The sequence below is a fragment of the Prionailurus bengalensis genome, chromosome C1, assembly GCF_016509475.1.
Source record: "Prionailurus bengalensis isolate Pbe53 chromosome C1, Fcat_Pben_1.1_paternal_pri, whole genome shotgun sequence".
In the NCBI taxonomy this organism is placed as follows: domain Eukaryota; kingdom Metazoa; phylum Chordata; class Mammalia; order Carnivora; family Felidae; genus Prionailurus; species Prionailurus bengalensis.
In genome coordinates, this window is record NC_057345.1 from 2,092,814 (window position 1) to 2,108,076 (window position 15,263).

The 15,263-nt window shown below is 58.3% G+C and overlaps 1 protein-coding gene across 1 annotated transcript in view; it reads left to right on the forward strand.

Moving 5' to 3' along the window:
• The first annotated feature begins 1,900 nt into the window (after nt 1-1,900).
• TP73 (tumor protein p73) overlaps nt 1,901-15,263 on the forward strand; it is a 60,720-nt gene continuing 47,357 nt past the window's right edge. The window contains exon 1 of the mRNA XM_043573613.1: nt 1,901-2,072. The gene's annotated coding sequence lies outside the window, so the exon portion shown is untranslated. The remainder of the gene's footprint in view (nt 2,073-15,263) is intronic.

Genomic DNA, 15,263 nt, shown 5'->3' on the forward strand with positions numbered 1-15,263 from the left:
GCGCTTAGATGTAACTACGTTTACGGACACCTACGCGCTTCTATCTAAATACGTAATAGTGTATATACACACATTGTATGTTATACACGGTGAATAAGTACGTATTCGTTTTCTGGGTTTTTTTCTTTTCTTTTTTCTTTCTTTTTGGCTGAACTGGGCAACCCTGCCTGCAGGGAGGCCCTCGCCTCCCCTCGGGCACTACGCAGATCTGGGGAGAATGCCTTTGGCGTTTGCACCCGCGCGGAGGAGAGGGAGAGCGCAGGGCGCGACCTGGGACCTGCCCACGCAGGTCAGCGCGGGTTTTGCGCGGGTGTCAGCGCGGGTTTTGCGCACCTTGCTGGCGCCCCCGCGAGTGCCTTGTCCTCTCGCCCTCTGGGAACCCCTGGTCCTCTTCCCCCGAAGGAGGCTTGCCCCATGACCCGACCAGGCCCTGCCTGCCAGAGCCTTCGCAGTCTACCGGGGCCGGCGGACCCAGACACTCACGCTCGCCCCTCCCTTCTGAGAACCCAGACCCAGCCTGGGCCCTCCCCACACCTCTGTGCTCACAGCCCCCGGCCTGCAGCCTGCCGACGTCCCCCGCCACCCCCCTTTGGAACACACGGGCAGGGGATGCGTGCACGCGTCCAGCTAGGCGGTACCACAGCTCCATCCGTCTTTGTGTCTCCAGCCCCCCCCCCCCCCGAATCTAAACCAGTGGGTGAGCAGTAAAGGTGTGTGGAAGTGAGCCAGGTCCGCCAGGGGAACGCGGACCCAGGCGGCCAGAGAACCCAGTTTGCACCAGCCCGGCTCGTACGCAGTTCCACAGGCGACACTAACACGAGGGTCACGCGAGCCTGGGGACGCCGGTTAGGAGGCCGATAACGGGTCCTGAGAGCACCGGAACGCAGTTCACAGCAGGTGCACGCCGCGAGAGCCTTTCCAAACGTGTCCTGCGGGTCGGGTTCTCTGTCCAAGGACCCGCCCAGAGTGGGTCCAGACCCGTGGAGCCGTGGGTGACACCGGTCCGAGGGAAGACTCGGCCCGAGGCCGGTGTCTGAGCGTAGAGAGCAATTCCGAGTGCACGATCCACGTGTCGCCGTGGACGCCCACGCGCACCTGCGCGAAGAAGAGAAACCAGCGCTGGGGGGCGGCCAGGGGAGGGAGGGAGCAGGGTGCGCGCCGCGACCTGGGAGTGTTTGCGTCACCAGATCCTCCCCAGGGGCCAAGGGACACAACCTCCGCCCAGGATGAGTGTGGGCTGGGGCCAGACAGTCGTTCCCCGAGGGTCCCCGCGGATCCGCAATGCCGAACGGGGCCGGGGAGCGGCCGTGACCTCGGCTCGGTGTCAGTATAGATGGCGCGCCCTCCTCAGAGTCTCACTGGAGCCCCACCGGCGCAGACGACCCCACCCAATCCCCTCGCCCTGGGACCGCGCCCCTCACCCCTGCTCCCGGCAGCGAGGGCGGACACTCCGCGGACCAGGACGGCTCTTCCCCTGCTCCCGGGGGTCTGAGCGCCCCGCGCACGGAGGAGCCCAGCGCGGGTGGGGGCGGGAGGGCCGCCCGGGGTGTCGGGAAAATGCGGCGTCTGGGGGGTGGGGTGGGGTGGGGCGGGGGGAGCAAGGCGTCGGGACGCGGAGCCTGCTTGGCTGCCCGCCCTCGCTCCCGCGCGCCCTCGCCCGCGGCCCCCAAGCTGGCCGAGGGTCGCGGTCCCCATCTCGCCTGCGTCCGGCCCGGGGTAGGAGGCCCAGCCGGCTCCGCAGGGGCGACGCGCGCCAAAAGACGGCGGGAAGGAGGCGGGGCAGAGCGCGCCCGGGACCCCGACTCGCACGCGGCCAGCTGGGGGGGCGGGGCGCCGGCGGCCACCTCGGCCTCGGCCCGGCCCCGCCGCCCGCGCTCCTCCCGCCGCGCTGAGCGGCCCGCGCTGCCTTCCCGCCCGGCCGGCGGCGCCAGGCGCTAACTTCCGCGGCCGCCCCTGCCCGCGGCGCCTCCCCTCCGCGCGCGCATATAACCCGCCTGGGCCGCCCGTGCCCGCCGTGCACCCACTGCCGGGCCGACTCCGGCGTCGATGCCCCCGGGCTCCGACTGCACCAGGTAGGAAGCGCCGCGAGCCCGCGCGAGGGGGCCTGGGCGTGGCGCCGCGCGGCCTGCGGGGGCCGGAGCGCGGGGCTGGAGGGCACACGGGCTCAGAAGCTAGGGGTTGCGAGGAGGGGGCGAGCGTGCAGGAGCTGGGAGAGAGGATGACGTGGGGCACCCCTCCGGGGTCCGACCGGCCCCTGGGACGCCGCGCGGGTGGCAGGGAAGTGGCCGGAGTTCAGCCCGCGAGGAGATGGGGGGAGGGGGGGCCTGCCAGCAGTGGCTCTGGGGGGGTGGGGACAGCGTCGCTGGGATTCCCGGAGGGCCTACCTCTAGCTGACCCCTCTCCACCCCAGCGTCTGAGGGGAGGCTCCGAAGGTGACGGGGAAGAGGCCGGGTCGGAGTGCAGGTGCCGATGGAAGTTGGTGAGCGTCCCTGTCGCTGACAAGCTCCTCCCCGCCGGTGCCCTCTCGCTCCGTCTGCACCCAAGAGGGCTGTAGAAATCCGGCCGCGTTACTCCCCACTTCCCCGAGGCTGAGACCCAGTGCTCCCCTGGACCCCGGCGCTGGGCGCTGGGCGTGACCACCAAGCCACATCCATGGGGTCAGTCACTAAAGAACCAGAGTTCCAGAGGGACATCTCCAGGTGGTTCTGAGCTGGCCAAGGGTGCCTGGCCTGTCTTCTGAGCCTGTTTCAGGAGGAGCAGAGTCAGGCCCCGGGCCCACCCTGGGGAAGCAGCTCCTCTGCCCTGGCTCCCTCGCTCCCTACCCTCCTTCCCTCGCATCTACTGTCCTTTCAGCCTTTGGAGGGAGGGAGCTATCGTTACCTTCTTACTCAGCTTGCATTTTTGTCTGGTCCCTAACCGGATATGCAGAAAGTGTGCACATGGCTACATAAATAGACGGGTGACAGGTAGACCATTGTCAACCAGCAAGGGACGGGGAGACAGTGCATGGTTAACTTCTGACCGGAGGTCAATCGGTCCCAACGATTGTTTATTAAATTACTGGACATTTGGGAACCGTTAGCACAATGGTTTGGTTCTGTTTGCTCTCGTTTATTTGTATAGACTTCATAATCACCTTTGGAAGAAGACGAGTACGGAAATGTATCGCATTCCCGGGCTGGGGTCTACTGTTAGGTCCAGCCACCCATCTTTTGATTTACCCATTAAAGATAAAAAGGCATTGCATTGAGAACAATTTGAGATTTTGCAACATGCAGATTCACGGATTGTGTGTGTGATTTTAAAAATAAGAGGCTGCGGGGCTGTGCCTGCTCAGCGGCCTGTCGGCCGGGGCTGCCGCAGGTGAGCTGGCCCAGCAGCTGGCACTTGTAGATTGTCCGCAGTGCTTATGCCCTACTCGCTGTCTTTCTAGTGAAGACCGTGGGGAACAGTGTCGTCTCTCCAATTTCTGAAGGGTAGCCCATGGGAAGGCCAGTCTGAGACAGAGATTAAGCAGGGGGATGTGGAAGTCAGAATGCTGGGGTTCGAATCCCCTCTCCCCAATTACAAGGCAATGCCTGTCTTTCACGAAGTGGCTCAAAAGTGATGGCGGATGGTTCCAGGTGCCGCTGCCCAGCTGGGAGAGCCAGGAGCCGGGGCGTGGGGGCAGCTCTGGGGCGGCCAGCAGGTCTCCCCTGGGAGGGAATGGAGTGGCTGGCATCCAGGCAGGAATCTGCCCAGGGCTTGGGCGGAGGCTGATGGCCCCAGTCAGGGGCACTGCCTCCAGGATGCCTCAGTTCGGGATTTATTTATAGAGTATGCCCCACCCACATCTGGGAGTGGATTTGTAACATTGAGCACATGCAAAGACACAGCTAGGGTGGAGGTGGAGAGCCTGAGGACATAGGGAGAGAGGCAGACATTCACCCCCCGGGGTTCTGATACCTGAAAGGGAACCATCTCATCTCATGGGTGGGAGGGTGGGTGGGGGCGGCATGTTCATCCACGTGGGAGACAGTTTTGAGGGGAATTTACCCTCTAGATACTTGTATGAAAGACGTCACTTAACATGAAGTAAAATAAAATAAAATAAAATAAAATAAAATATAAAATATAAAATAAAATAACAATAAAATAAAACAAAATAAAATATAAAGTATAAAATAAAAAAATAAAATAAAATATAAAATATAAAATAAAATAAAAAAGATAAAATAAAACATAAAATAAAATATAAAATATAAAATAAAATAAAAAACATAAAATAAAACATAGAATAAAATATAAAATATAAAATAAAATAGGGCGCCTGGGTGGCTCAGTCGGTTGAGTGTCCGACTTCGGTTCAGGTCGTGATCTCACGGTTCATGGGTTCGAGCCCCGCGTAGGGCTCTGTGCTGATAGCTCAGAGCCTGGAGCCTGTTTCAGATTCTGTGTCTCCCTCTCTCTCTGCCTCTCCCCCACTTGCACTCTGTCTCTCTCTGTCTCAAAAACAAATAAAAATTTTAAAAAATTAAAAAAATAAAAAATAAAATAAAATATAAAATAAAATAAAATAAAAAATAAGATAAAATAAAATATAAAATAAACCATAAAATAAAATATAAAATAAAATATAAAAACAAAATACAAAATAAAATATAAAATAAAACAAAATATAAAATATAAAATAAAATAACAAAATAAAACATAAAATCAATAAAAAATAAGATAAAATAAAATATAAAATAAAGCATAATATAAAATATAAAAACAAAATACAAAATAAAATATAAAATAAAACAAAATATAAAATAAAATATAAAATAAAATAAAATAACAAAATAAAACATAAAATAAAATATAAAATAAAACAGAATAAAATAAGGGGGAAAAAAGACGTCGCCCACACGGTGAACCTCCGGTTTGCCAGAAAGGCAGAAACATTTTCCAAGTGGCTTTCTTCCGTCCGGCCCCCATGAAAGGGGAACGTACGCCTTTATTTCCCAGTTTGGGTATTTCTGTGGGAGTGACCAGTCAATGTTTTTAAAACATGTCACGTTCTCATGTATTACCTTCATAGAGCAAGAAAGGGGAAGGGAGCAGATGGCATCTCCCTCGCCACCCTAGGGGTCTTCTCTCCAGGTGGGACCGGCTTTCTTATGGACCCGTTCCCCCTCCCCCTCCCCGCCTACCCCTGCCGAGTGCGTCCGGGTCCTGCCCGGATTTCTTTCACAAACGCAGAGGACACATCAAAACACACAACCACGTCTCCTTGACAAGTTGCCTCTGAAGCAAGTTACGTGGGACGCCTGGCAAGTCCTTTCCTTGTGTGTTAGGTAGAGGAAGGTGGATTCTGGTTTCTAGAAAAGTTCCCTCTGCTCACTGGGCTTCAAGTTAAAGACACGTCATGGCCAAGCGGGCTCCAAGAGACAAGCACAAGTGGTTATAAACTTTCCATGTGCCCCCCCTGTCCGCCCACCCCTCCCACCCCCCCACCTCTGCCCACTCTGACCAGGATTCCTTAGCAGAGCAGACATTTGCTCATCAAAAGTGCTTTCTTTTCCGGGACACGCTGCCCTAAATCAGAGACCCAAAGAGAAAAAAAAAAAAAAAAAAACTTCAGCCAAACAAGTTTTGGTTGGACACCTCTGATAATACCTAACATCGAGCGGTGGCTCAAGCTGGGACTGAGCTGAATGCTCGGTACATTCTTTCCCTGTAATCCTCACAGCCCGCAGAGTGGGTGCTCGCTTACAGAGGGGAGGTGGAGTTGTCGGAGACTCGCGCACTTGCCCAAGGTTACAAACAGCAGGGTGCAGGAGTCGGGGCTCCAGGGCAGAGAGCTCAACAGGGACTGGAGCCTCGGGGCTCCGCCACCCGTGCGGGGACCTCAGGGCACCGCCCGACCCTGGTGCTGCGGGACCATCTAAACCGGAATGTAGGGATGCTGTGACCTGCGGTGGGGAAAGACGAAACCTTTGTATCGTTTCTGCAGCATGAATTTCAGCATCCCGTCCGATTGTGGACGTGACAGCAAACCCCTATTTTAGTGGCGCCTGTGACTTTTTCTGTGAGAGGAATCACCGATGTTTTCACCGTGCATCACAGTGGCCGTAGAAATTAAAAAATTTCGTTTCTGCTTGTCACCAAGTTGAAATGAGGAGTTATGAGACCCGCGGTGGGACCTTGTCATTTCATGCGTAAAGAAACACGTCCAGATTTAAGTCACAAATTTTCGTTTTGATAGCTGTGGTGGTTTTCTGGAGCACCGACCGTAACAGATTACAGAGACTGGGCGGCTTAAACAACAGAAAGTTACTCTCTCCGGGTCTGGGGGCCAGAAGTCTCAAATCAGGGTGTGGCTGTGACTGCTTGGCGGTGGGGGGCAGAGCCTGAGAGGGCCGTCCTGATCTAGGCGAATTCCCAGGGTGTTCATGTGTATGGGAGCTGTGGGCCCGCCTGCCTCCCCATCTCCCTAGGGAGGCCCTAGCCTTTCCCTCCTGTGAGCTGCCCACGAGAACTCACCTGGGATCCCCGGAGGGCAGGATTCCCCAGGGAAGGCTGGTGCAGCCCCCTCCCGCCCTCACCAGGCAGGCACAGAACACCTGGGCACTGCCCATCCGGCCGTTCCAGCAGCCAGGCTGGGAACCCGGTGCAGCCAGGGACATCTCTCCTTTGTGATCCTGCTCAGAGTGGCTGCGTGCAGGAAGTTCCTGTCCCTGATGCCCGCCCAGCACCAGCTGGTGAATCGCTCCCTGTGGCCCTGGATGCCTGTGGGGAGGGGGCAGGGGCTGTAATTGCTCACCTGCTGCTCTGAGGTGCCAAGCCCTGGGGGAGGGGGCGGACATCTGGGGAAGCCTCTGGCTAATTGGGCAGGTGGCTTCTCCCTGGGGGAGGTGGGGGGGGGTTTGCACCGGTTCCTTTAAAATGGGCAGGGAGGATGTCCCCTCACCCCACCTGCCCCGTCTCCTGGGATTTTAGAGGTGACTTCTGGGTTCTGTTTCCTCCATTGGTCTGCACCGCAGGAGCAACATGCAGAGGTGTGTCTTCTGAGGCTCACCTGGGCCGTGCACACTCTGGCGGGGCTGGGTGGGGGCGGGCGGAGGGGGGAGGGACGGGTCCTGGCGTGGGTCCTGCCCTCCCGCCAAGCGACGCCGAGTAGAGGGGGCGTGAGGATTGTGGGCCACCTGCCACAGAGACAGGCGTCACTTTTGCAGAGGTGGCAGCCGTCACGAGGGAAAGCTCCTAAGTGTGGGCGCACAGTTAAATAAACAGACCCGAACGGTGCTTCCCCAGACCGAACGCTCTGGCACCTGCCCTATGCAAATGTGGGTCTGCGTTAGGGAGCGGAGTGAGGGCCGCTAGGCATTGGGGTGTAAATCGAGGCCGCTCCACGTCGAACCGCTGTGATCCGCACCGTCTCAACTGCCCGCTCCCTCTTCCTGGCCGTTTTCTGCTTCCCACTGGCCCCGACCACCAGCAAAACCCCGTAATTAGGCATCTCTTGTCGGGTTTTTTTTCTTTCGGAGGAAGGCAAGCCTCAACTTGCTTCTGGGTTCTTAATTTTTGATCAGGGATGCTCCTTGACTAATTATTTGGCAGTAACGAGGGAGGAGGCATCGAGGGGGGGACGTCTCCCTGAGCTTTCAGACCAAGCCGTAAATGTAAGGATGAGGCATTTGGTAAACAGGACGCTAATTGGATTAACGCAAAATAATGAGTTCTAGTGAAAATAACGGAAAAGACGATTGTAAGATTGAGGTCAAGGTAATTCCAAGAACACTGTCCAAATCTCCCTCTGGTCGATTTGATCTCTGAAAATATTTAGAATAAGACAAAGAGTCTACTCTCCACGGTGAAACGTGTAGGAGAGTGATTTCTGGACAGCATGTTTTATTTATTTATTTTTTAATTTTTTTCAACGTTTATTTATTTTGGGGACAGAGAGAGACAGCATGAACGGGGGAGGGGCAGAGAGCGCGGGAGACACAGAATCGGAAACAGGCTCCAGGCTCTGAGCCATCAGCCCAGAGCCCGACGTGGGGCTCGAACTCCCGGACCGCGAGATCGTGACCTGGCTGAAGTCGGACGCTCAACCGACTGCGCCACCCGGGCGCCCCGGGACAGCATGTTTTAAAACAAGAAAGGCTCAAGGGGAGTGGCACGGGGTAAAGGGCTGGGAACCCTGGCCGGCTGCTTTTCCAGAGTTTCCGGGACTGTCTGGCCCCAGATCAGTGTGAGTGACCAGCAGAGCTTGAGTTACTGACTTTCTTCTTCTTCCAGTTACTGTAGTGAAAACCCCTCCGTTTGCTTTGTCTCTCCAACTCCCTTCTCTGGCGGCCAGGACAGCCCTGCCAAATCCAAGAGGCCGGGTGTGGACCAGTGCTTTGCCCTTTGTGACCTTTCGAATTTCGTGCTATTCGAAGGCATTCCATTGACGAGAGTTCTTGATGGTAAAAGGTGACAAAATCATGGTGAGGGTGGCCCTGCTTAGGAACCGGCTAGAAAGGGGCTCAAATCCACCCCGGATGTGCTACTTAGTCATGTGATCTTGCAAAGCTTGGCTTTTGTAGGATGAGAGGAAGAACTGTCCTCCCAGAAACACTGTGGTCCCAGAGTGCCGCCCGCAGTCCCTCATCTGGGCCCCTCATCTGGGTGTCATACTGGGGGCCACTGGTGTTTCAGAATTCAGATTAAAGGAAGAATACTTTAGAAGAGTAGCACAGTACCTGCATCTTGTATTAAAATTTTTTTTGAATGTTAATTTATTTTTGAGAGAGAGAGAGAGAGAGAGAGAGACAGAGCGTGAGCGGGGGAGGGGCAGAGAGAGAGGGAGACACAGAATCCGAAGCAGGCTCCAGGTTCTGAGCCGTCAGCACAGAGCCCGACGCGGGGCTCGAACTCACGGACCGTGAGATCATGACCTGAGCCGAAGCCGGACGCTCAACCGACTGAGCCACCCAGGCCCCACCACCCATGAATCTTGTATTTTAGAAACACCACCAAGGGGTTCGATGGAAACACCCTGCAGTCCGGCTCTCCCCCGTTCCTGCAGCAGAGTGCCAATGAACGTTTACACCGAGTGGGTGTAGAGTTTGCGTCTGCCCAGCGGAGTCCACCCCAGACGGAGGGAAAGAACTCCCAGTTTTCTGAGCTCTCCGGATTCCCAAAAACGTTCGGAAGTGAGGCTAGGCTGTATTCCACTGAAGACTTAATTTGCGCATTCATTCATGGCTCGTGTGTGAGGGGGCGCCCACCCTTTCCCTGCAGGGTCTGAGCAGGCAGGTGGGGGCCACGCCCAGGACCCACCGGACCTTGGCACCCTGCCGAGGGCCTGGGAGCGGGCTTTGCTCATGGGGGTGGGGGGGTGTGGGGACGGGTCTTGACGGTGGGATGGGGTGGGGGGACAGCTGGGGGGCAAGAGAGCCCGTCCCCACGGCTCCAGCAAGCCCCTTCCCTCGACGTTTGGAAACCTGCACTCAGGAGGGCGGGTGGTCGGACACCTGATGCTCAGGAGACAGGAGCCCAGTGACGGCCTTGAACCGTGAAAAACAGAAACAGACACGGGAAGTACGCGTGCCGCCCGGGTGCGCCTGCAGGAGGCGGCTCGGTCACGCGATTTGTGCGGGGTTTATTTCCAGCCTCTAACTGCCCCACGTTGGAGAAGTCACGCGACCTCCGCACCTCCCTTTCCTGGGCTGTAAGATGGGGTCAGTAGTTTTTCTCGTGGGGCTGATGTGAGGGCCTGGGACTAGGGCCTGTAAGACACTCAACAGGGTCCCCGTGCAGAGAAAGCCGGGTGTCAGGCTGGAGCAGAAGGCGTCCCGGCCTGTGCGCTGCCGTGCGGCCGCTGTTTCACTTTCGAGCATGTTTCCGGGGTCTCGTCCTTGTGAGGCAGGGGTGGCTGGTAAACGTGAGGGAGCAGGAGGCGCAGAGGCGAGGGAGGAAGGGCGGCTGAGCAAACAGCCACCAAGGTCCCCCCGCCCGACCGCAGAGAGGCGCGCCCTCTGTCTCCCCAGCAGAAGCGGGACCTTCCGCCTCAGGAATGAGTAAATGCCGACCCTGGGCCTTCTCCTGGAAGAGTGAGGGCCCCCCAGGCACCCATGTCCTAAGGCCCCAGACCTCTGGTCATGTTATTCACGCGGCCAAAGGGACAGTGACTCAGTCGGGGACCTGGAGGTGGTGATGACCCTGGAGCGTCCAGCTAGGCCCATGGCATCACACAGGCCCCTGTAACATGGAGGCTGGAGGGTCGGGGACAGAGGGGGCCGTGGCCGTGGAAGCAGAGGCTGCAGGCGTGGGCTCTGAATCTGCAGGAAGGGGCCTCGAGCCGAGGGACATGAGCACCCTGGCCGCTGGAAGAGGCCGGAAGTAGGAGGAAGCAGCCCTGCCACCATCTTGATTTTAGTTCATGAGACTCCCCACACTCCGGGCTCCGGAACCCCGAGAGAGTGCGCGTGCGGCCACACGGACGGAGCCTCGGGTGACGTCCTGCTCTCATCCTGCTCGAAAGACGCCCAGGCCCTGGGCCAAGGTTCACACCTGGACCTCGCGGATGAACATCGGGCCCCGGCCTAGGCAAGAGCGTCCCGGGAAGAGCTTTCCAACAGGGTCTTGTGGTGGCAGGAAGTTGTGTAGGAATGCTCGTCCGGCTCCCCACTGAGCACCCCAAGCTGGTGGCCATTCTCACTGCCTCGACTGTGTCCAGAGGCCCGTCTGACACCATCACTCAGGGCCACCCACCCACCTTTGGTCTCAGACAGGGACGTCGGGGGCTGTGGCAAGGGTTCTGTGAGCCCTAAGTGTTCAGGGCTGTGTGTCCACCACCCAGCTCAGAAGGCAGGGCCCCAGCCTCCCGAGTCAGGCCGTCCGTCTCTCTACAGGGGATGGGCTGGGAAGGAGGGTGTGCCAGGAGGTCACCCCCACAGGAGCCCTGGTGATGAGATCTCAGGCCATGAGATCTCATGGGCCAGGGTGGGGGGGGACCCTCCCAGGGTCGCATGGCTTCAATGAGGGCCGCTTCCCAGACGTGCAGGTCATGGCACCTACCTGCTGTGGCCAACAGCCGGCCGTGGGCATCCTGGCATTGCCCGCTGGCTGCTTTGCCTCTTTTCCAGGACCAGGGAACACCTCCCTCCTGCCACCGCCCACTGTCCCTGCATGGCCACGATGCCTCACACCTGCAGGCGTGTGCACACGCACACAGGACTCCCGCAGCCCCATCCCACGCCTGACACATGGGCTGCACACGGACGCGGGCTATTCTGCAGAAATGTGTCCGTGTTCAGCAGGAGTCAGGGAGCCCACAGCTGCAGGCCGATGCTTCCCCAGGAACAGTCAAGGAGCAGAGCCCCTCGCGCTGGGTGGCCGCCCCCCCCCCCCCCCCACCCAGGGAGTCCAGATGAGAGCACCATGGCAGCGTCCCTCAGAAGTGTGTGCGTGCGTGTGTGCTGTGTCCCTGAAGGGCGAGGGCTTTGGCTCCCGGGTCGGCCGCATCTTCAGTTTCCATCCAGCCCGGAGACCTTACCCTGCAGGGTACCCTGCCCCCCCCCCACCCCGCCGAGGGTTTCTCCCCAGACTCCACGGGGCCGCGGGGTCTGCTCCAGGGGCTCCAGGAAACCACTGCAAACAACGTTCCCCCAACTTGTGTTACGTGAAACTGGATTGGTCTCCTGTTGCCGCTGTAACAAATTACCACAAATTCAGTGGCTTAGAGCCCCGTGGATTTGCTTTCCCCATAGTTCTGGAGGTCAGAAGCCTGAAATCCGTCTTTCTGGGCTAAAATCAAGGTGCAGGCGCGGGGTGCTCCTGGAGGTTCGAGGGGGAGAATGCATCCCTTGACTGTCCCGGCTTCTAGAGGCACCTGCACTTCCTGCCTCGTGGTCCCTTCCTCCCTCTGCAAAGCCAGCAGGTCAGCACCTGTGCGCCCCCCTGACCTGCTCCCTCCCTCTAACCAGGACCCTGTGGTTGTACTGGGTCCCCCCGCCCAGTACAAGATGCCTCCGCCCCTGGATATGTCCCTTAATCCTGTCCGCATGGTCCCTTCTCCTGTCAGGTGGCTTGAGCTTTCTATGCTGCTGCCTGTGCTGGGGGAAGGAGGGGCAGTGAGTGGTGACACAGGTTAGGGCCCCAAATCTGGGCTTCCTCAGGGTCCTTCTGGCCAGTTGTTAAAAACATGTGCTTGGAGCGCTATCGACAACAGCCAAACTATGGAAAGAGCCCAAATGTCCGTCGACTGATGAAGGGATAAAGAAGATGTGGTTTATGTATACAGTGGAATATTACTCGCGACCAGAAAGGATGACTTCTTGCCATTTGCAACAACGTGGAAGGACCTAGAGTGTATAATGCTAAGTGAAATAAGTCATACAGAGAAAGGCAGATACCATATGTTTTCACTCCTATGTGGAATTTAAGAAACAAAACATGATCATTCGAGAAGGGAAGGAAAAGCAATATAAAAACAGATACAGAGGCAAATCATGAGAGACTCCTAAATACAGAGAACGAACCGAGGGTTGCTGGCGGGGTGTTGTGGGGGGATGGGCTAGACGGGTGATGGGCATTAAGGAGGACACTTGCTGAGATGAGCACTGGGTGTCATATGTAAGTGACGAGTCACTAAATTCTCCTGACACCATTAATCCACTTGATGTTAGCTAACCTGGATTTAAATTAAAAACAGATAAGTAAATAAATAACCCCTAAGATCTAGGTGCTAGAGAAAAAGAAAGAAAGAAAGAAACAAAAACCACGTGCTTGGAAAATCAGAATGTGGTCTCGAGGCCGCGTATTACACTGAAGTACCCGAATTTGCTGTGTGTGTGCGTGTACGTGTGCTCCCACACGTACTGGCAGCACAAAACAGTTGAATATCAACTTCCTGGTTGGACCTAACGTTGAAAAAGGTGGGTCCTTTTTCAATCACCCGCTGCTTAGAATCACCCACTGACACGTCGCGGGTGGAATGTCGTGTGTGTGGAACTCGCTGTAGCTGGAGGGCAGCCTGCCGCGGAGGCCGGGGGTAGGTTCACGGGCTGGTTGCACTGTGCTCTCTGTTTCTGTGTGCCTGTGGAAATTTCTCTGATGAGGACTACAGGGGGACGTGCGGGCGTGGCTGACACAGCCCCACTCCGAGCCCCGCTTCCAGCTCTGCTTCCTGCGGCCAGGGGCCTGTCCCCAGGTCGCTGTGCGGAGGGCATGGTGCTGCCCGCCAGCCCCAGGGCTCCCAGCCACGCTCCGCCCCGGCGGCCCCAGGCTCCAGGCCGGCCACGCTGCTTCCTTGGTTCCAATGTCATTGCCTAGGCGACCGGGACGCTGCCTCCACCGCCTGCCTGCCCAGCCACGAGCTGCTTTGGGCCTCCCAGCCGCCTCCGCCTCCGCCTCCACACCGACCCCGACCCACCCTCGGGGCCCAGGCTCCGCCAAGGTAGGCTTGGGTTCAGCCTGGCTGCCTCTCTCAGGCCTGAGCGTGGGGTCCTGTCCTGGCCTCCCGGCCACACAGCAGCCACCTGCTGCGGGGGGGGACAGAGCCCCCTCCCCGCTGCCTTCCACCCGGCACCCAGGACTGGGGTGCCCTGGGGGCACGGAGGGCAGACAGGGAGGCCGTGTCCGTGGTTCCCCTGATGGGCAAGGAAGACCAACCCCTTCTGGTGGCACTTTGCAGAGCCCTCTGCCCCTGGGGGGCCCTGAGTGACCCAAAGGGCCCCGGGGTGGGGGGGGGGGCCGGCTGGGTGGGGGCAGAAGCGGCTTCCTTCCGGCTGCCTCCTCCCCTTGGCCTGCTGGGAACTCTCTCTCTCCACTTCCTGCCAAGGAGGCACGGCCTGCCCAGGCCAGGCATCACCCTCCTTCGCTTCTTGTGTGGCTCAGTCCTGGTCGATAGGTGTGGCCATCCCCACTGCACAGGCCAGAAAACAGAGGCCCCACACGTGCAGGCCGAAGGCACTGAACCTGTCGCTGGTCGCAGCGCGTGAACCGGCTTGGAAGGGGAGGCGGGACACGTGTCCTCATCCCCCTGCCCCTCTGTCGGCGCGGTCCGTTATGCCATGCTCTCCCAGCTCGTCTGGACCCCGCCAAGGCCTGCCTCACCGACCGCCTGCCTCTGGGCTCGCCGGGCCCACGTGTGCCTGCCAGGATGACCTTCTCCTCGAACGTCCCGCTGCGTCCCCGCTAGAGCTGGGCCCTGAATCTCGCTCCCCGTACTCCATAGGCTCAGGGCCCTTTGTGTGGCCTCCAGAGGGCCCCGTCCCTTTTCCGGCCCACCCTGCTATTCCTGCTGTCCCCGACCTAAAGGCTGCCAGGGCCTGTCCTTGGCCGAGCTCCACCCTGTCGGTGCCCATTCTCCCCGGGCCCCCAAGTTCAATGTCAGCTTGGGAGACCTGCAAACGACAACGGTCATCTGGGCCTTCGCGCACCCTTGTGCTGACGCTGGCCGTGATCCACACCCCTTCACGGCGCCCTTTACACTAGGGGGTAAAAGCTGGTTTATTTGTCTGTCCCCCAATAGAGGGGACCTCCTAGAGAGCAGGGCTGCCTGGTGGGGACGAGTGGGCTCGGACCGGGTCTGCGCTTCCCAGCTGTGTGGCCCAGGGCAGGTGACCTACCCTCTCTGTGCTTCTGTGAGAGCATCTGGAGAGTAGAGGTGCAGCCTGCTTTCCTTCCTCCTGGGTGATTGAGGTCAATAAATACAGAACACCCAGGCTGGAGCTGGGACTGGGCATCGTCGTCAGAAAGATAACCCCCAGGCTGAGGGCGTGGGGGGCAGGGCGGAGCCCGCGGGACAGAGACAGCTCTGTGGAACGCTGATGGATGTTTCTGGAGCGAGTGAGGGATGGCTGGCCGGCTTGGGGGAAGTCACGTGGGATGTGCAGGGGACCTCAGAGCAGGGAGGAACATACTGTGGGAGTCGGACTGAGTGTTGGCAAAGCAGCTGGTGTCAGTGACTTTGGGGGGGGGGGAACCCCAGGCAGTTAGTGCGTTTCCAGGCCCAGAGCAGGCGTCCAGAGCGCCGGAGGGTCTGCATGGGGGTTGGGGGACACACCTGAGGGGCATCTCCTTCTAGGAAAGTAGAGGTGTCTAGAGGAGGGTGGCTGGGAGGGATGACGGTTTGGGAACAACCATCCAGAGCACGGTTGAAGGAGCTCACGGGCTTGTCTGGGGAAGAGAAGATTCCAGAGGACAGAGCAGGCGCCTCCAACGATGCCACGCTGGCCTGTGGAAGCGTGACCCCTCGGGGTAGAAACAGGGCCTGGGAGGGGAGGGTTGGAGGAGACAGAGAGGTC